At 48.8% G+C, this 20,304-nt stretch overlaps 1 protein-coding gene across 2 annotated transcripts in view; it reads right to left on the reverse strand.

The window, feature by feature from the left end:
- Positions 1-20,304, reverse strand: part of LOC147673984 (uncharacterized) — a 987,450-nt gene that overhangs the window by 886,421 nt on the left and 80,725 nt on the right. The gene's annotated exons all lie outside the window — the stretch shown is intronic.

The raw sequence follows: 20,304 nt of genomic DNA on the forward strand, positions 1-20,304 counted from the left end.
TGCATATTGCAGGCAGAGGGGCCATTGGGCAAAAGAGTGTCCATTGTTGCGTGCACAGCGGCAAGAGCGTGGTCAGGGACCAATGAGACATAGAGGGGGCTTTTCAGTCCCAGGGGAAATACGAATGATCGTGCTAGGTTTGACTCTAGTATGCGACTGCAAGATGGGTCTAACGTCTTTGATCGACGGAATCAATGTCAAATATCTGAGTATGCACATCCTGAATGTCACGATTCACAATATGCATAGGATTGCGTAGGATGGGGTAAGGAATCAGTCAAAGTGCCAGTGCCAGTAGATCAGAGGTGTCCTTATGTTACAGCACATGTTTTGGGTTCTACTGATCGGTTCCTGGTTGATACAGGAGCTACTCGTAGCGCTTTGTCTAAAAAAATTGGTTCCGAGGGCTCCCCTGTCTGGCTTAACAATTACATCTATAGGGTTCGATGGAACGCCTCCTCTCAGCCAACTATCACAACCTCTTGCACTTCACGTAGATAGGTTTGTTGCACCATGTCCATTTTTGCTCTCCCCGAACACACCTGATAACATTGTGGGTTTGGATATGCTCAAGCATTTCCGGGCCACAATACGATGCTCCCCTGATTTTGAATGACAACTATCCGACAATGGAGAGGGTGTGTACGATTAAAGAAGATACTGCATTGGCCTCTTCACCTGGTACCTTGTGGGCTACTTCGGATACTGATGTGGGACAGATGATCATCCCCCCCCGGTACACATTAGTGTAAAGGAGGGAGCTGTGTTACCACGCCTGCCTCAGTATTGTTTCTCACAGGAGGGGGAGGAGGCGCTTATACAGATTGTACAGGATCTCATTAAAGTAGGGGTTGTAGAAGATGTTTCATACAATGTGTGTAATAGTCCTATACTACCGATTTTGAAGAAAGACACTGACACTAGGATCTTTCGATTTATTATTGATTTACGGGAGGTGAGAAGATAGTGATACCTCAATATCCAGTGGTTTCTGACATTACGACACTCCTTACTCTGGTTCCGCCAACTGCAACAACGTTCTCGGTTATAGACTTGAAGAACGCTTTCTTTTCGATCCCTATTCATCCTGACAGCCGATATCTTTTCAGATTTACTTTCGATCGTTTAGATTTTGTAGAGTTCCTCAAGGCTATACTGAGAGTCCCAGGATTTATAGCCAATCGCTGCGCTGAAACGACAATTGGATTCTTTTATTCTACCTGAAGGTGTGGCGCTTATACAATATGTCGATGACATCTTGTTGGCAGCCGATACCCCTGAACAATGTGAGGAGTGTACATTATCCTTGCTTGCTTTCCTGGCATCGCACAATCACAAAGTATCGAAGAAGACATTGCAATATTGTAGACCAAAGGTAACCTATTTAGGTCACCTTTTGTCTAAGGAGGGGCGTGCACTTACACCAGATCGTATTCAAGCAATTTTGGATACAACAACACCCTCCACGCAGAAAGATGTTCGAGCTTTCTTGGGTCTCACTTCCTTTTGTAGACAGTGGATACTGGGGTTTTCGCACATAGTCAAACCACTGTTAGCGCTTTTGACAAAAGATACTCCAGTTCCCCTTCCCTGGACAAATGAGTGTGAGAATGCTTTCCAGCAATTACGACAGGCCCTTTGTTCAGCACCAGTGTTAGGCACCCCTGATTACACAAAGCCTTTCACATTGTTTGTACATAAGAGAGATGGATGCGCATTATCAGTGTTAGTGCAGATGCACGGTGATAAACAGCGCCCTTCTGCATACTTTTCGGCAGTACTTGATCCTGTTGCTCGAGCGTTGCCTTGTTGTTTTCTCTCGGTTGCAGCGACGGCTGTGTCAATACGTCAGACCGAGGGGATTGTGTTATCTCATAAGTTGTTGGTGTTGGTCCCCCATGCTGTCGATGCTCTTTTGAATCAGACAAAGACGCAGCATTTAACTAGTGCTCGTCTAACAGGATATGAGCTAACGTTGCTGGCTCCTCATATTACACTAAAGAGATGTGCAACACTAAATCCAGCCACGTTGTTGCCTTTTCCGGTGACTCAGCCTGAGGCGCAAGAAACACATGACTGTGTCTTTGTGACTGAGGAACAGACAGAGGGTCGTATTGATTTGCAAGATACGCCCTTTACGGATGTGGATGGAGAGCTGTGGGTGGATGGATCTTGCTTGAAGTTATCAGATATGACCACCTCAGCAGCATATGCAATTACTACGCCACATACAATAGTGGAGACAGCCTGCATACCGCAGAAATCAGCTCAAGCAGCAGAACTGATAGCGTTGACACGAGCATGTGAGCTTAGTGCGGGATTATGTGTGAATGTCTACATAGACAGCCGCTATGCTTTCGGAGTAGCACATGATTTCGGTCTGCTCTGGAAGGAAAGGGGCTTTTTGACATCACATGGAGCACAGATAATGTACGGAGAGTTAGTGCATAACCTCTTGACTGCATTGACCTATCCAAAGAAGATAGCTATAGTAAAATGTAGCGCACACAAGAAGGTGACAGATAAAGAGGGACAAGGAAATGCTTTTGTAGACCCGAGTAGCACGTGAAACCGCGATGCAGCCTGACTCCACTCCGATGTATGTTGTGAAGTCACAAGCTGAGCGATGGCACGATGCTAGGAAAGAGGTTGAATATGCTACTTACCAGTATGCATCTGTTCTTGGCATGTAGGGCTGCTGACATTCATATCTGTGCATAGATCGCCGCCTAGTGTTGGGTCCGGATGATCGCACATTGTTGTCCTGGTAGAGTCTTCGAAGTATCACAAGATAGGTGGCTCCTCCCCTGGACTACAGTGCGCATAGGCATCGATTCCGTCCCCAGATTGTTTTTAGCCATTGTGGCAAAGATGGAGTGTAACACTGTGAGTAATGACCATGCTAAGAGTATTTCTGAGTGCTGCAGCCGCTACAGGCGCCGGGGAGGAGGGCGGGCGATATGAATGTCAGCAGCCCTACATGCCAAGAACAGATGCATACTGGTAAGTAGCATATTCGGTTCGAGGCATGTGGGCTGCTGAATTCATATCTGTGCATAGAATACATAGCAGTCCCTCCATTAGCGGCGGCCGCCTGTGTCAGCTGCAGCAGTTTGAAAAAGTGTTTTTAGAACAGCCTGCCCTACAGCTGCCTGCTGTTTGGAGTGCACATCTACACAGTAGTGTTTCGTAAATGTGTGTGTGGTAGACCATGTGGCTGCTCTACATATGTCTTCTAAAGGAATATTTCCAAGGAAAGCCATGGAGGCCCCCAACTTCCGGGTGGAGTGGCCCGTGGGGCGACCGTTAGAGTACGCTTGGCTTTTTGATAGCAAATCTGAATGCACTTAACGATCCACCTGGCTATACCTGCTTTGGAAATGGAGTTGCCTTTGTGTTGTGGCGAAAAGGCAACAAATAGTTGTTTTGTTTTCCGAAAATCTTTGGTCCTATCAATGTAGTACATCAAGGCTCTCTTGACGTCTAGTGTGTGGAGCATTCTCTCCGCCACTGACTCAGGATTTTGGAAGAACACAGGCAGTTCTATAGTCTGATTGATATGGAACTGTGAAACCACCTTAGGAAGAAACTTAGGGTTAGTGCAAAGCACCACCCTGTTGGAGTGAATCTGTATGAATGGCTCTTGGATAGTTAGTGCCTGGAGTTCACTAACGCGTCGCAGCGATGTAATCGCTATCAGGAAAGCCACTTTCCATGTTAAGAACTGAATCTCGCATGAATGTAGAGGCTCAAAAGGTGGACCCATCAGTCTGGTGAGGACCACATTCAGGTTCCATTCGGGAGCCAGTGGGGTCCGGAGAGGAATGACTCGTTTGAGTCCTTCCAGAAAGGCTTTGATGGCAGGCACTCTGAAAAGTGAGAGATGCTGCCTGTTTTGGAGATAAGCCGCTATTGCGGATAAATGTATACGAATGGAAGCATAGGCCAAATTGCATTTGTGTAGATGTAACAGATAACAAATGATGTTTTGAGTAGATGCGTCTAGCGGGTTGATGTTGTAGTCTGCACAATAAATGACAAACCACTTCATTTTGCCGCATAGCATGCTCTGGTGGTGGGTTTCCTTGACTCTCTTATGATGTCCATACAGTTGGGAGGCAAGTTGAGGTAGCCAAATTCTAAGACCTCAGGAGCCAGATCGCCAGGTTGAGCTGTTGCGGATCTGGATGCTGAATGTCGCCATGGCTCTGCGTCAAAAGCCTGGGTGTGAGGTGCAGCCTTTGATGCGGTACCACGGATAGTTCCAGAAACGTGGTGTACCATGGTTGGCGTGCCCACGTCGGAGCAACCAGGATGAGTGTCATCGAGTGTTGCTTCATCTTGCATGCCACCAGCGGTATTAGAGGTGCTGGGGGAAAAGCGTACGTAAATATGCCTGACCAGTTCATCCATATCGCATTGCCCTGCGACTGTGGGTGTGGAAACCTGGCGGCAAAGCTTTGGCATTTGGCGTTTTCCTTTGTGGCGAACAGGTCTATCCCTGGATGACCCCACTGCTGGAAGTACGGGTGGAGTACTGATGGATGTATCTCCCACTCGTGCATCTGGTGGCTGTACCTGCTGAGCAGGACCGCTATCTGATTGTCCTTGCCTGGGAGGTGTTCCGCCATGAGGAAGATGTTCCTCTGAATGGCCCACTTCCACATGCTCTGAGCCAGATGAGACAACTGTGAAGAGTGTGTACCTCCCTGCTCCTGAATGTAGTACATGGTCGTCATGTTGTCCGTCCGGATGAACACGACCTTGTTGCACAGATGTACTTTGAATGCTTTCATCGCCATGAAGATAGCCATCAGTTCTAGAAGGTTGATGTGCATCTTCTTTTGCTGCATTGTCCATAGTCCCTGCACTGTGTAGTGGAGTACATGAGCTCCCCATCCCTGGAGAGATGCGTCCGTTGTCAGAATGATCTGTGGCACAGGCTCCTGGAACGGTCGGCCCCTGCAAAGGTTTTGTGGATTCCACCAATGCAGAGAGTTGTATGCACGACCGGTCACCAACACTAGGTCTTTCAACTGTCCGTGAGCCTGAGTCCACTGACGTGCCAAGCACTCCTGAAGCGGACGCATATGTAGTCTCGCGTGCGGGACTATGAAGATGCAGGAGGCCATCGTGCCTATCAACTGCATGAACACTTGTGCTGGAAGCGAGTGCTGCGGTCTGAATTTTTGTATCAGCGATTGAATGCTGCTGATCCTCACTGAATTCGGCTGTGCTTTGGCTGCCAGAGTATCTATTGTCGCGCCCAGATACTGCCGTACGTGGGCGGGCTGAAGGTGGGACTTTGGATAATTCAGTGAGAAGCCCAGATCGTGAAGAAGGTGAATGGTGTGGGACATGTGGGCGGCACACTGCTATGCCAACTTTGCTTGGATAAGCCAGTCGTCCAGATAAGGGTAGACGTGAATGTTTTGTCTCCGTAGGTGTGCGGCCACTGTCGCCAGGCACTTTGTAAACACCCTGGGTGCCGTTGTCACTCCGAAAGGGAGGACCTTGAATTGATAATGCTGATTCTGAATGGTGAACCGGAGGTATTTTCTGTGTGACAGGTGTAGCAGAATATGAAAATATGCATCCTTCAGATCTAATGTTGCGAGGAAATCTCCCTGACTAACAGTAGAACCTGCTGCAATGTTAGCATGTGAAAGTGTTCTGATAGAATGTAATGGTTGAGGGGTCTGAGGTCCAGCATGGGTCTGAGGGACCCGTCCTTTTTTGGGATCAAGAAGTACAGTGAGTACACTCCTGTACCTCTTTCTTCCACAGGCACGAGTTTGATTGCTCCTTTTTGCAGCATGACTAGTACCTCCTGCTGCAATAAGTGCAAATGCTCTGTGGACATAGGACGGTGTCTTGGGGGTATGTTGGGTGGAGTGGATGTTAACTCCAGACAATAACCGTACTGGATAAGCTTCCTGACCCACCTGTCTGTGGTGATGGATTTCCAGACCGGCAGGAACTGTTGTAGTCTTCCCCCGACCGGTGTTGTATGGTCGGGGGGCAGTGACAAGGCGTTACTGTTTGTTAGTGGCGGAGGATCTGGAGCTGTTTCCACGACCTCTGCCCTTGGAGCTGTTTCCACGATAGCCACCTCTACTTTGTTTGGTGTATGTGGTTTGCGCGCCACTTTTATTGTACTGTGTTTGCTGGGACAGCTGGCCTCTGGAAACACCTCTATTGCTTGAGCGACGAAAAGAACCACCCCTGAACTGCTGCGACTGGAGAGCCCCCATAGACTTTGCAGTTTCAGTGTCCTTTTTGATTTTTTCCAAGGTGGTGTCCACCTCTGGGCCAAATAAATGATCAGGGTTTACCGGCTGATTTAGTATGGTGGTCTGTATCTCTGGCTTGAACCCGGAGATTCTGAGCCAGGCATGTCGCCTTAACATGACACTTGTGTTAATGGCTCTGGCCGCGGTGTCTGCTGCGTCCAGTGCACATTTGATAGAAGCATTTGATATGAGCTTCCCTTCCTGTATGAGCATCTCTGCTGCCTCCTTATATTCGTCTGGCAAGTGTTGTAACAGGGTCTCCAGTGTATCGTATTGGGCCCTGTCATATCTGGCTAAGAGTGCCTGAGTGTTTGAAATGTGCCAGATATTGGCCGCTTGAGCTGCCACCCTTTTCCCTGATGCTTCTAGCACTTTAGATTCTTTATCAGGGGAGGAGCATCACCCGTTGTTTGCGAGTTCGCCCTCTTCCGGGCATTGGAAACAACCAGAGAGTCCAACGGCAACTGTCCTTTAATGTAGGTAGGGTCCCCAGGTGCCGGTTTGTACTTTTTTTCAATTCTGGGGTTTATCACCCTGGCCCTTGTTGGCTCCTTAAATATCTCTCCAGCATGTTTTAAGACACCCTTCAGCATTGGCAGTCTTGACAGTTCTCTCTGAGGTGGAAAAGGTGTCAAACAGAAAATCCACTTCAATAGGGTCAGGATGGAGCTGGACATCATGATTTTTGGCTGCCCTTTCAATAGGTGCATTAAACGCAGCTGAGTCTTAAGTAGGCGATGTTTTTACAGCATACACATGACTGTCCGGGGCAGTCTGTGGATCCCCTGGGTCAGCAGTGTCCGCCCAGGGTTCATTGTGATCTTCTGGATCAGTGTCCACAGGATAGCTGTACTCCTCATTGTCACCTTCCCCTGTCTCCACATCCGAGTAAGTGGGCGAAACAGGAGCAGTGTCTTGGCCACGTGGAGATATAGGTTCGACAAGAAGGGGTGTTGTAATAGAATCCTTCTTCTTTTTCAATGGGATTCTTTAAGTCTCCATAGGCTGTTCCGGGGCGATCTTTTGTTTGTAAATTGAAAGTCTGCCCGTGTCGGCATCGATGAATTGTTCCTGTTGCTCTTCAAGCGAGGGTTGTCGATGCTTTGTGACCAGTACCGCAGTTGTTGGCTTCGGCCCCGTGGACACCTTCTTGGACGCTTCGACGGCCATCTTAGGGGCGAAGGCCTTCGGTACCACTTTCGGCGGCAGCGTGAACTGGATGGGTGCCGGCGTCTTTTGAGGTTTACTGGCAGGCTTTGGTGGTGGAGTATCCTTTGGTCCGACAGCCGAAGCCTTTTCCTTAATTCGCTTCAGCGATTCAGACACCTGCTTCGAGAAGGAGGCGGACGGCTGCGTCGACTCGACGGGTTCCTTCGAGCCACCGCCAGGTGTGGACTCAAGGTTTGTACCACTTTTAGCCTTGTCTGGTCGACGCGTAGGATCGAGAACCTTCTGAGCTCCGAGTCCTTTGTCGGTGTCGACGGTCTTCGACGCCGATTTTTTCGGGTCGACGTCTTTGACCAGTGTTTTCGGTGTTCCAGTCTTTGGCTCGACACCCTTTAGCGACCTCACCAGGTCGATAACACCTTTATGCTTCGTCGGTGCCGATAGTTCAGAGAACTTCAAGCCGACCAAAGCAATACGCACTTTCGGTTTCGATTTCGCCTCTAGTGCTTTTGGTTGCGTAGACACCGAAGCTTTCTCTTTCGGTTTCGATTTGGCAACCCGTGGCTCCTTAGAAGTGTCCCAGTGGAAGATCTTGGGTAAGGTCATGTGGCGATCCCTCGACCTGAGCCTTATTAAGTGTCTCTCCCCCAGAATCAGTGTGTGGGCCTAGCTCCTCGCTTGAGCTATCTTCTATGGCCCCAAAGGCCCCATCGTCGTCTCCTACCTCGTCGACGACGTCTTCAGTATCGACCATCTCAATATCAGCGTCGTAGCTGGAGTCGATCTCCGAGGCGGGACCAGATAGGTTCTCTCGAACCTCCCGCTCTGTACCCTCATCGTCCTCGGCATTGAAGATGTTCACCGGATCAGATGCCGTCTGCTGGGCCTCCTTGCGCGCTGCTCGTCGAAGTCGAATCGTCTTCTTGGAGTGGAAACGAGAACAAGCCATACAGCTGGCTTCATCGTGATCCGTCGACAGGCACTTGTTGCACACCGGGTAGACATCGATGTGAGGATATTTCGAGTTGCACACGGGACATCTCTTGAACGGGCTCCGTTCCATGATGGTTCGTCGATAAGGCCTCTGGCATCGACCGGGCCTTCACTGCTGAAAAGCCACGCGGCTCCTCTGGATGTCCGGCTCGGGAACTGAGCTGGAACAGAACTGGGCACCGATCGCAAGACAATACTGACGATAAACTAAAGGCCTTTTGGCCGAAAAGAAAGTTATTTATCGATTCCGAACTTGAGTTAACAAATATGCATCCGAACCCACTGGCAGAAAAAAACAATCTGGGGATGGAGTCGATGCCCATGCGCACTGTAGTCCAGGGGAGGAGCCACCTATCTCGTGATACTTCGAAGACTCTTCCATGACAACAATGTGCGATCATCCGGACCCAACACTAGGCGGCGATCTATGCACAGATATGAATTCAGCAGCCCACATGCCTCGAACGCTAGAGATACAAAGGACCGCTTCTGACAAAGAACAGGAGCAATGGTCCAAGGATGGAGAGTTGGATGATGAAGGTTGTTGGAGGAATAAGCAGATGGATAAGTGGAAGTTACCCACAGCCTTTGTACAACCTATGGTTCAGATGGCACATGGGCTAGCACATGTTGGAGCTTCAGCAATTGTGAAATTGCTTACGCAATTTTGGGAGCATCCAGAGATTGCTAGCACGGCTAAGAGAGTAGTACAGACCTGCATGATTTGTCTTAAGTACAATCCAGAAAAAGGGACACGAACTCCAGCAGGAGGATTTGCAACACCTACTGCACCGTTTGAAGTATTGCAAATGGATTACATTCAGCTGGAAAGCTGTAATAATCTGAAATATGTCCTGGTTGTGGTTTGTGCATTCAGTAAATGGATTGAAGCATACCCTACAAAGGATAATACTGCAATGACTACGGCAAAGGTGTTATTGAAGGAATTCTTTCCTCGATATGGTGTTTGCAGATTGTTGTGGAGTGACAACGGGCCTCATTTCGTAGCGGACGTTGTTAAGTATGTCCTGAAAGGATTGGGAATAACACAAAAATGTAATGCAGTGTTCCACCCGCAATCAGCAGGATTAGTGAAAAAGTACAATAGTACTCTGAAACTTAAGATAGCAAAAATACAGGCTTCGACCTCTTTGACTTGGCCAGATGCCTTGCCTTTGGCATTATTATCTATCAGATCAGTACCGCACTCTCGGACGGGCCTTACGCCCTATGAGATAGTGTTTGGGCGTCCCATGAATATATGGGGAGTGTCCAGGCCAAGCTCAGTGTATGATGTACCTTGTGTTTTAATGAATGACTATTTGGCACAATTGACTGACAGTTTGGTTTCCATTCATCAACAGGTTCGAGAAGCACTCCCGGACCGGTCCACAGGAGAAGGCCATAATCTCCGGCCTGGTCCTCATAAAGTCCTTCGAGAGGTCGAGCAGTCTGGAGCCGAAGTGGTGCGGTCCTGAGCAGGTCCTCGGTTTGTCATACCTTTGGCAGTCAGGGGCTTCCTTTTGACACTAGCCCATGATATTCCCCTTGCAGGACATCTTGGCCAGAACAAGACTTGGGACAGGCTTGTCCCTCGCTTTCACTGGCCTCACATGTCAGAAGATACCAAGGAGTTTTGTCGCTACTGTGTCACCTGCCAAGCCAGTGGCAAATCAGGTGGTACCCCAAAGGCTCCCTAATACCACCACCTGAGGTGGGGTTCCCTCTGAACGTGTAGGGATTGACATTGTTGGACCAATGGATCCCCAAACAGCATCTGGGCACAGGTTTATTCTGGTGATAGTGGATCGTGCCACCAGATACCCAGAGATAATTCCCCTTAGCACCACTACAGCACCTGTGGTGGCAAGAGCCCTTTTGGGAGTTTTCTCAAGAGTGGGCTTCCCTAAGGAGGTTGTTTCAGGCCGAGTTGCAAATTTCATGTCTAGTTACCTGACTGCAATGTGGAAGGAGTGTGGAGTGATATAAGTTCACCACACCGGTCTAGTTGAAAGGTTCAACAAGACCTTAAAGGGCATGATTAAGGGTCTCCCTGAAAAGCTCAGGCGGAGATGGAAAATCCTACTGCCTTGCCTTTTGTTTGCTTATAGAGAGGTCCCACAAAAGGGTGTTGGCTGCAGCCCTTTTGAACTTTTGTTTGGAATTCCTGTAAGAGGACCCCTTTGTCTGGTGAAGGAAGGATGGGAGTTACCTCTCAAACTTCCCAAACAAGACATTGTGGACTATGTACTTGGTCTCCGCTCCAGGATGGCTGAGTATATGAAAAAGGCATCCAAAAACCTTGAGGCTAGCCAGGAATTATAAAAAGCCTGGCATGACCAAAAGGCTATGCTGACTGTTTACCAGCCAGGGCAGAACGTGTGGGTGTTGGAGCCAGTGGCCCCAGCAGCTCTCCAAGACAAGTGGAGTGGTCCCCACACTATTGTTGAACAGAAGGGAGAAGTAACCTATTTGGTTGATCTTGGCCCCCACAGGGTGCTTCATATCAACAGACTGAAACTATATGTTGACAGGTCTGACATGGGCTTGCTCATGGCTACTGATGAAGGACAAGAGGAAGAGAGTGACCCTCTCCCTGACCTGCTCTCTCAGAACCCTGACTATGGGTCAGTTGATGGTGTAGCCATGGCAAGCAGCCTCGCTGATCAGCAGCAGAGGGACTGCAGACAGGTTCTGCAGGCCTACAGACAAATGTTTTCACTGACTCCAAGTCAGACTACCTGGTGCACTCATGAAGTGGACACTGGGGACAGTCTGCCTGTTAAAAGTAAGATTTACAGGCAACCTGATCATGTCAGGGATTGTATCAGGACAGAGGTCCAAAAGATGTTGGAATTAGGAGTCATTGAGCCCTCAGAGAGCCCTTGAGCCAGTCCAGTAGTCCTGGTGCCTAAACCTCACACCCAAGATGGTAAGAGAGAGATGAGGTTTTGCGTGGATTGCAGAGGTCTCAATGCTGTCACTAGGACAGATGCCCATCCAATACCCAGGGTAGATGAGCTCATTGCCAGATTGGCATCTGCCAAGTTTTTGAGTACATTTGACCTGACAGCTGGCTACTGGCAGATCAGGCTAGCTGATGATGCAAAGACAAAGACAGCATTTTCAACCCCTGGTGGACATTATCAGTTTGTGGTGATGCCCTTTGGTCTGAAAAATGCACCTGTCACATTTCAAAGGTTGGTAAACCAAGTCCTCACAGGCCTGGATGACTACTATGCAGCTTATCTTGATGATATTGATGTCTTTACCTCCACCTGGGAAAATCACCTGATCCACCTGAAAAATGTTGGAGGCCCTGCAAAAGGCAGGCCTAACTATCAAGGCGACCAAGGGCCAGATAGGGCAGAGTCAGGTAGTATACCTGGGCCACCTTGTAGGGGGAGGTCAGGTTCAACCATTGGAGAGCAAGATCCAGACCATAAAGGACTGGACTGCTCCCACCACCCAGACACAGCTCAGAGCTTTCTTGGGCCTGTCTGGTTACTACAGGAAATTTGTCAAGGGGTATGATTCCACAGGGACACCCTTTAATGACTTAACTTCAAAGAAAATGCTAAAGAAAGTTCAGTGGACATTAAGCTGTCAAAAGGCATTTGTTGACCTGAAGCAGGCCATGTGCACTGCACCAATTCTGCAAAGTCCAGACTACTCCAAAGAATTAATTGTTCAAACAGATGCTTCTGAGTTGGGAGTGGGGGCTGTGCTATCACAATTGAATAAAGATGGTCAAGATCAGCCAGTAGCTTTTATTAGCAGAAGGCTGTTCTCTAGAGAGAAATGTTGGTCAGCTATTAAGAGGGAGGCCTTTGCTGTGGTTTGGGCACTGAAGAAGCTGAGGCCATACTTGTGTGGTACTCACTTCAAGATTCAGACAGACCATAAGCGCCTCTTGTGGCTAAATCAGATGAAGGGTGAAAATCCCAAACTACTCAGGTGGTCCATTTCCCTACAGGGGATGGACTTTACAGTGGAACATAGTCCTGGAACTGACTATGCAAATGCAGATGGACTCTCCAGATATTTCCACTTTGAACATGAAGACTCAACTGGTCAAGGTTAGTTTAATGTCCCTGTGCTTGGGGGGAGGGGGGGGTGTAGGAGAGTGGGTTCTGCTTCCTATGGTCACCCCCAGGAGTTGCCTACTTTTAAAAAACTCCTCAAAACTTGGGTCTTATCTCCTCCTCCATCCAGGCCATCTTTCCTCTGCATTATCGGGTCTTCCAACGCCTCAGGATTTCCCACCTCTGCAAAGGCCTAAGTTATTCTCAGTTTGTTCCCCTTCCGAAGGAAGCAAGGACAAAATTCAATGGTGGATCGCACATATAGAGACCTGGGATGGGCACGGGATCTTCGGGTCCCAACCAGATATCGTGATAGAGTCGGATGCCAGCGGCTCGGGTTGGGGAGCTTGGTGCAAAGAATTCTCCACAGGAGGAAGATAGTCATCTGTGGAACGGTCCCTCCATATCAATTGCCTAGAGCTTTTAGCAGGGTCATCTGCAGTAAGATGCTCGACTAAGGACAAACCTCTAAGCTGCTTTCTCCTCAAAATGGACAATGTAGCAGCGGTCCGCTACGTCAACCACCTCGGTGGGACTTACTCTCAGAACTTGTCGGATCTCGGTCGGGATCTTTCAGAATACTGCCTGTCCAACCAGATTGCATTGTCAGTGGAACACCTTCCGGGTCCAAACAGGTGGCGGACTGGCATTCCTGCCACTGGTCCGATTTGAGCCTTAGGAAACTTCATCTGGGGGTGTTTCGGCGTCTCAAGACCCACTGGGGCTTGGACAACAGTTGGAGAGGTATGGCAGCTGGCGCCCGGATCCCGGAGCATTGCAGTGGATGCGTTCCTTCAGGATTGGAGTAAGGAACAAGGGTAGGCGTTCCCTCCATTTGCCATGATCATGAGGGTACTGACACAGCTTCTGGTTATTACACACAAGCCTGGTTTCCGGTTCTGTCTGAACTTTCCTGGGATTTTCCAATCTCTCTAAGCCTGTTTCGAGATCTCTTCCAGGATCCCCAGGTGAACCCCCATAACCTTCTGTTAACAAACTCTATCCGCCTCATGGCATGGCGGGTTAAAGGCGACATTGGGTGGTGCCGGGACTTTTAGCGGAAGCTGGCACATTAATCACAAAGGCTTGGGTACCAACAAGAGGCACCGGTCAGCCTAGTCCAGATGGGGAACTGGTGCTATCAATGACAGATGGATCCCACCGGGACAGGAGCTGTTCTTATCTTGAATTTTTTGGCATCTGGCGTCGGATAGTCTAGCTTATAGGACAATCAATACCTTTTTTTCAGCAATATTGGCAGGGCAAGTGCCGGTGGATGGTCACCCGTCTGGGGAACATCCCCTAGTATGCAAATTACTTAGAGGTGTTAGGCTCTCTTCTCCTCCGGGACCTCGGTACTCAGAGTTAGGGGACGTAAATACGGTCTTGCACCTGTCTAAGTCCTGGCCCGCTAATAAGAATCTGTCTTGGAAACAAATGTCGGCTAAGCTGGCTACCCTGTTGTGCTTAATCTCTTGCCATAGAGTATCAGATGCAAGAGCCCTGGATTTGACAGGTAGAGTATTTACCCCAGAGGGGGGTAGTTTTTACATCTCTAGGAGAACAAAATCTAACTCTAGGACAGTGTCTTAGTCGTCCTTTCCAGATACTCCAAAACTCTGTGTAGTGAGAGCTTTTAAAGCCTACGAAACGATGACTGAGGAGGTGCGCCCACACGGTTAGAATCTGCTCTTTATTGCCATTACAAAACTGTACAAGGTGGTATCTTCTCCCACTATTGCCCACTGGGTCCACTGGGCTATGCAGGAGGCAGGGTTAGACATATCCAGGTTTGGGGCTCACTCAATATTGGGGTCAATGACCTCTAAAGCTTTTACGCAGGGAGCACGTTTGGAAGATATCCTAAATGCGACAGATTGGTTGTAGGACTCTATCTTTAAGAGTTCTACTTTAAGCCGGTCAGAAATCTGGCTTTTCTAGTGGTGGATAAGCTTTAAACTTTCCTAATCCTGGCCTCCAGTCCAGACAGAGAATGAAAAGTTTCCTAGGTATCATAAAGGAAAGTTTAAATTCTATTAAGGACTCGGAGGCGAGGATTAGCCCACCCTAGTTAGGAACTACGCTCACGGTTTGGTCTTCATTGCCATTGTAAATAATCAGGACTGGGCAAAGGCTACCTTTTTTTCAACTACATGAGTGTACAGTATCAGTATGGAGTGTCAGTAGGGGGCAGACTGGTGTTGATTCCATAGGCATGGATCCTTAGGTGCTGCAGACAATCAGTGGGTTTCGAAAAGAATTTTACAATGTCCAGTTCAAACATCCCGCCCCAATCCATCACACTTCTCTGAGGATCACATGAGACTGGTAGAAGAAGAGATAGCCAACCTGTTGGAGAAAGTGGTAATCCTGCAGTCTTCACTTCATCCCCAAGTTTTTCTCAGCAGTCTATTTTTGAGTGGAAAAAAGGGACGAGGAGTACTGTCCGGTCATAAATCTTCGCAACTTCAACAAATGGGTAGTATATCACCACTTTAAAATGGAAGATGTTCATCTCCTCAGGGATCTTCTACAGATCCACAATTTCATGGTTCGTCTGGATCTGTGCAACGCGTATCTCCCGATCCCGATCTTCCCGCGACATCAGTGCTTTCCCCAGTTCCAGTGGTGGTCACAGGTCTTTGAATTTGCATCCCTCCCTTTCGGTCTATCCTCCGCTTCTTGGTGCTTTATCAAGGTGATGAAACTGATGATCGTACACCTTCGTTCTCTGGGGATAAGGATGATAGTCTATTTAGATGAAATTTTGATCATAAATCAGTTTCCTTTACATCTGACTTCCCAATTGCAGCTGAGAGTAAATTCACTGGAATCTCAATGGCCCGAAGTCGCTTCTAACTCCGACTCAACTGATCCAATTCCTGGGCTCGTTGGTGGATTCAATCGGTGCCACACTGAGCTCCCCCTCTTGGAAACTTTCCAAAATCAGGCACAAGCTCAGATGGATGCACTCCAGGTCCACCATATCCTTGTGCCATCTTGCCAGGATCTTGGGTCTTATCTCCTCCTCCATCCAGGCCATCTTTCCAGCGCCTCTGCATTATCGGGTCCTCCAACGCCTCAAGATTTCCCACCTCTGCAAAGGCCATAGTTATTCTCAGTTGTTCCCCTTCCGAAGGAAGCAAGGACGAAACTCAATGGTGGATCGCACATATAGAGGCCTGGGATGGGCGCGCGATCTTCGGGTCCCAACCAGATATCGTGATAGAGTCAGATGCCAGCGGCTTGGGTTGGGGAGCTTGGTGCAAAGAATTCTCCACAGGAGGAAGATAGTCATCCGTGGAACGGTCTCTCCATATCAATTGCCTAGAACTTTTAGCAGGGTCATCTGCAGTAAGATACTCGACCAAGGACAAACCTCTAAGCTGCTTCCTCCTCAAAATGGACAATGTAGCGGTGGTCCGCTAAGTCAACCACCTCGGTGGAACTTACTCTCACAACTTGTCGGATCTCAGTCGGGATCTTTCAGAATACTACCTGTCCAACCAGATTGCATTGTCAGTGGAACACCTTCCGGGTCCGACCAGGTGGCGGACTGGCATTCCTGCCACTGGTCCGATTTGAGCCTTAGGAAACTTCATCTGGGGGTGTTTCGGCGTCTCAAGACCCACTGGGGCTTAGACAACAGTTTGAGAGGTATGGAAGCTGGCACCCGGATCCCGGAGCATTGCAGTGGATGCGTTCGTTCAGGATTGGAGTATGGAACAAGGGTATGCGTTCCCTCCATTTGCCATGATCATGAGGGTATTGAGCCAGCTTCTGCACCAGAAAGTGGATCTGGTGGTTATTACCCCGATTTGGATGTCACAAGCCTGGTTTCTGGTTCTGACGGAACTTTCCTGGGATTTTCCCATCCTTCTAAGCCTGTTTCGAGATCTCCTCCAGGATCCCCAGGTGAACCCCCATAGCCTTCTGTTAACAAACTCTCTCTGCCTCATGGCATGGCAGGTTAAAGGTGATATGTGGTGGTACCGGGACTTTTAGCGGAAGCTGGCACCTTAATCACAAAGGCTTGGGTACCAACAAGAGGTACCGGTCAGCCTAGTCCAGATGGTGGAGCTGGTGCTATCAGTGACAGATGGATCCCACCGGGACAGGTGTTGTTCTTATCTTGAATTTTTTGGCATCTGGCGTCGGATGGTCTAGCTTACAGGACAATCAATACCTTTTGTTCAGCAATATTGTCAGGGCAAGTGCCGGTGGATGGTCACCCGCCTGGGGAATATCCCCTAGTATGCAAATTACTTAGAGGTGTTAGACTCTCTTCTCCTCCGGGACCTCGGCACTCAGAGTTATGGGATGTAAATACGGTCTTGCACCGGTCTAAGTCCTAGCCCGCTAATAAGAATCTGTCTTGGAAATAAATGTCGGCTAAGCTGGCTACCCTGTTGTGCTTAATCTCTTGCCATAGAGTATCAGATGTAAGAGCCCTGGATTTGACAGGTAGAGTATTTACCCCAGAGGGGGGTAGTTTTTAAATCTCTAGGAGGACAAAATATAACTCTAGGACAGTGTCTTAGTCGTCCTTTCCAGATACTCCAAAACTCTGGGTAGGGAGAGCTTTTAAAGCCTACGAAACGATGTGTGAGGAGGTGCGCCCACACGGTTAGAATCTGCTCTTTATTGCCATTACGAAACTGTTCAAGGTGGTATCTTCTCCCACTATTGCCCACTATGTCCACTGGGCTATGCAGGAGGCAGGGTTAGACATATCCAGGTTTGGGGCTCACTCAATATGGGAGGCAATGACCTCAGAAGCTTTTACGCAGGGAGCATGTTTGGAAGATATCCTGAATGCGGCAGATTGGTTGTAGGACTCTACCTTTAAGAGGTTCTACTTTAAGCCGGTCAGAAATCTGGCTTCGCTAGTGGTGGATAAGCTTTAAACTTGCCTAATCTTGGCCTCCAGTCCAGACAGAGAATGAAAAGTTTCCTAGGTATCGTAAAGGAAAGTTTAAATTCTATTAAGAACTCTGAGGCATTAGCCCACCCTAGTTAGGTACTACCCTCACAGTTTGGTCTTCGTTGTCATTGTAAATAATCAGTTGTTTCTTTATGTGATGTAATGCTAAGCGGTTTTTGGTCTACATATGGAAATAATGAGTTATTGTGCTCAATTAATGCAGGTTTTTAATAATCCGGCTAGTCCTTCCTGGGATAAAGTTGTATATTTTCTTCCCAGGGTCAGACTCAGGCAAGCGAGAATGAGATTGACGTTTCCCGGCTGTGTTTGCACGAAGAAAGAGGAAGAAAGAGTGTCCTTGGGTGAAGGAGTAGGAGCTGACCTGCACAGATTGGCTGTTAGACTGTAGTTTTTCTACAGCATCCTGGGAGATGCAGTCTTTTGTTCTGTTATCCGCTTTTAATGGTTGCTGGATGCAAATAAACAGAGAAAGTAATGCCTAATCCTCGCCTCCGAGTCCTCAATGGAACTGAAACATTTCTTTAGGATAGCTAGGACATTTTTCATTAGTTTTAAATTTCAAGATGACAACATGCCTTAAGGTTGCCATGTGTGAAAGTGTACATTCAATACAGTGGAGGCGAGTTGACTATGATGACAACTCAATGGTAACGGCTACAAGCTCAACTGACTGCCTGGGAAGGGAAAAGTTAAGTTGGATGCCATAGGTTTGATCTGTTTAATATGAAAAGCTATCAAAGGGGGACATGGCCGACAACATGGCCGACCAGCAGCTTTAGTTCTAAACTCCCGGCCTGGCAACCTAAATCCTGCGGCATCCTGCCACAGTAGACACCAAACATGCTGCAGTGTGGTGCCGCTATATCCCGAGCACAGTGGGGACACCCGGATTCATTGTGGGGGTCCACTGCACTGTGGGACTCTGGTAAGCTGGGCGGGCCTAGCGCATAGTGCCCTGTGGATGCGGTGCATTCTCACAGGCCCTACCCCAAGAGAGACTACGAAGCTGTGTGAAGTACCAGCGGGGGCTCATCTGGTGGGGCGTTGCTCACATGATCCCAGACTGCCATTGGATTGTGGAGTGGCTGGCTCCTCAAAAGTGCGGGACTCTGAGTGGCTGGAGCTCCCGGCCTACATCATGGATTAGCAGAGCGGTCTGGCAGCCGTGCACCGTACAGGGCAGCTGAAGACTCGCGAAGCCCTACAGGCTGCCCGCATAGTGAACGGAGACCCCAGGAACTGGTGGCCCAACCCAGCGTGAGGGACAGAGAAGTGGCGTGAAGGCCACAAACAAGCCAGGCGGTTGTCGGCTTAGTATATCCCTGCACACCTTAGCAAAAACAAAAAAATAAAACTGCTGGTGTGGTGTTCCCTGCACTGGTGATGCCTGGAGACGCCCGGCTTGCCTGCCAGAAATCGTCGTGGTATGGCGCTGAACTCTGGGACAGCCTGAGAGTAATGTGGGCTGTAGGGTCACCTGACCACAGTGGATCCGGGTCTTTGGCCCTGCCCCCCCCCCTTCCCAGGAGTCAGAGTGGAGAGTGTCTGTCGGGAGGGAGACAGTCTTACTGCGTTGGGGGCACGTGTGGTAGCAGGACGCTGCAAATCTGGTACATAGAGCAAAGGCCTGGAAGTATGGAGGCTCCCTGCTTCACCTATCAAGTACTTTCCTGACACCCAGTAACTGCCACGGGCGAGGAGCAGTGGTGTGTGGCAGCTGCAGCACCCTCCAGCCCTGACTTTTCCCCCTGCTGCCCCGTGACCTTCTGGAACGCCACGGATTGGGGTGTAGGGGGACTGTGATTTCCTTCATGAGAGCTCCAGAGATTTGGCGAATGCTGATGGAACTACGCCTGGAGTGACCATTGGATTCCAGATGCATTGCAGTGGATGCGTTCCTTCAGGATTGGAGTATGGAACAAGGGTATGCGTTCCCTCCATTTGCCATGATCACGAGGGTATTGAGCCAGCTTCTGCACCAGAAAGCGGATCTGGTGGGTATTACACCGATTTGGAGGTCACAAGCCTGGTTTCCGGTTTTGACGGAACTTTCCTGGGATTTTCCAATCCCTCTAAGCCTGTTTCGAGATCTCCTCCAGGATCCCCAGTTGAACCCCCATAGCCTTCTGTTAACAAACTCTCTCCTCCTCATGGAATGGTGGGTTTAAGGTGACGTGTGGTGGTACCGGGACTTTTAGCGAAAGCTGGCACCTTAATCACAAAGGCTTGGGTACCAACAAGAGGTACCGGTCAGCCTAGTCCAGATGGGGGAGCTGGTGCTATCAGTGACAGATGGATTTCACCGGGACAGGAGTTGTTCTTATCTTGAATTTTTTGGCATCTGGCGTTGGATGGTCTAGCTTATAGAACGATCAATACCTTTTGTTCAGCAATATTGGCAGGGCAAGTGCCGGTGGATGGTCACCCGCCTGGGGAACTTCCCCTAGTATGCAAATTACTTAGAGGTGTTAGGCTCTCTTCTCCTCCGGGACCTCGGTACTCAGATCTTGCTTTCTTACAATTATTAATTGGGCTGTTTGCCCGAACTTTTGTTCGGGGGGGTACTGAAGTGGCTACTCTCTCTCTTGCTTTATCACCTTAGGAAATCGCTTCTGAATGGTTTTCTTTTTACTGTTGGAGAGTTTACAATGACAACACTGTGGCCAAGTCTGAAATTATATTATAGCTGATTAAAATAAACTATGAATTTGTGAACATTTGACTCCCTTCTGCAATTTACAGAGTATTGGAACTACTATTTCAAAAAAGCCTGCAAAGGGGAAATGTTTCCTTGCAGTAAAAGGTGAGCGCTGTATTATGG

Source organism: Lissotriton vulgaris, chromosome 12, assembly GCF_964263255.1.
Source record: "Lissotriton vulgaris chromosome 12, aLisVul1.2, whole genome shotgun sequence".
In the NCBI taxonomy this organism is placed as follows: Eukaryota; Metazoa; Chordata; class Amphibia; order Caudata; family Salamandridae; genus Lissotriton; species Lissotriton vulgaris.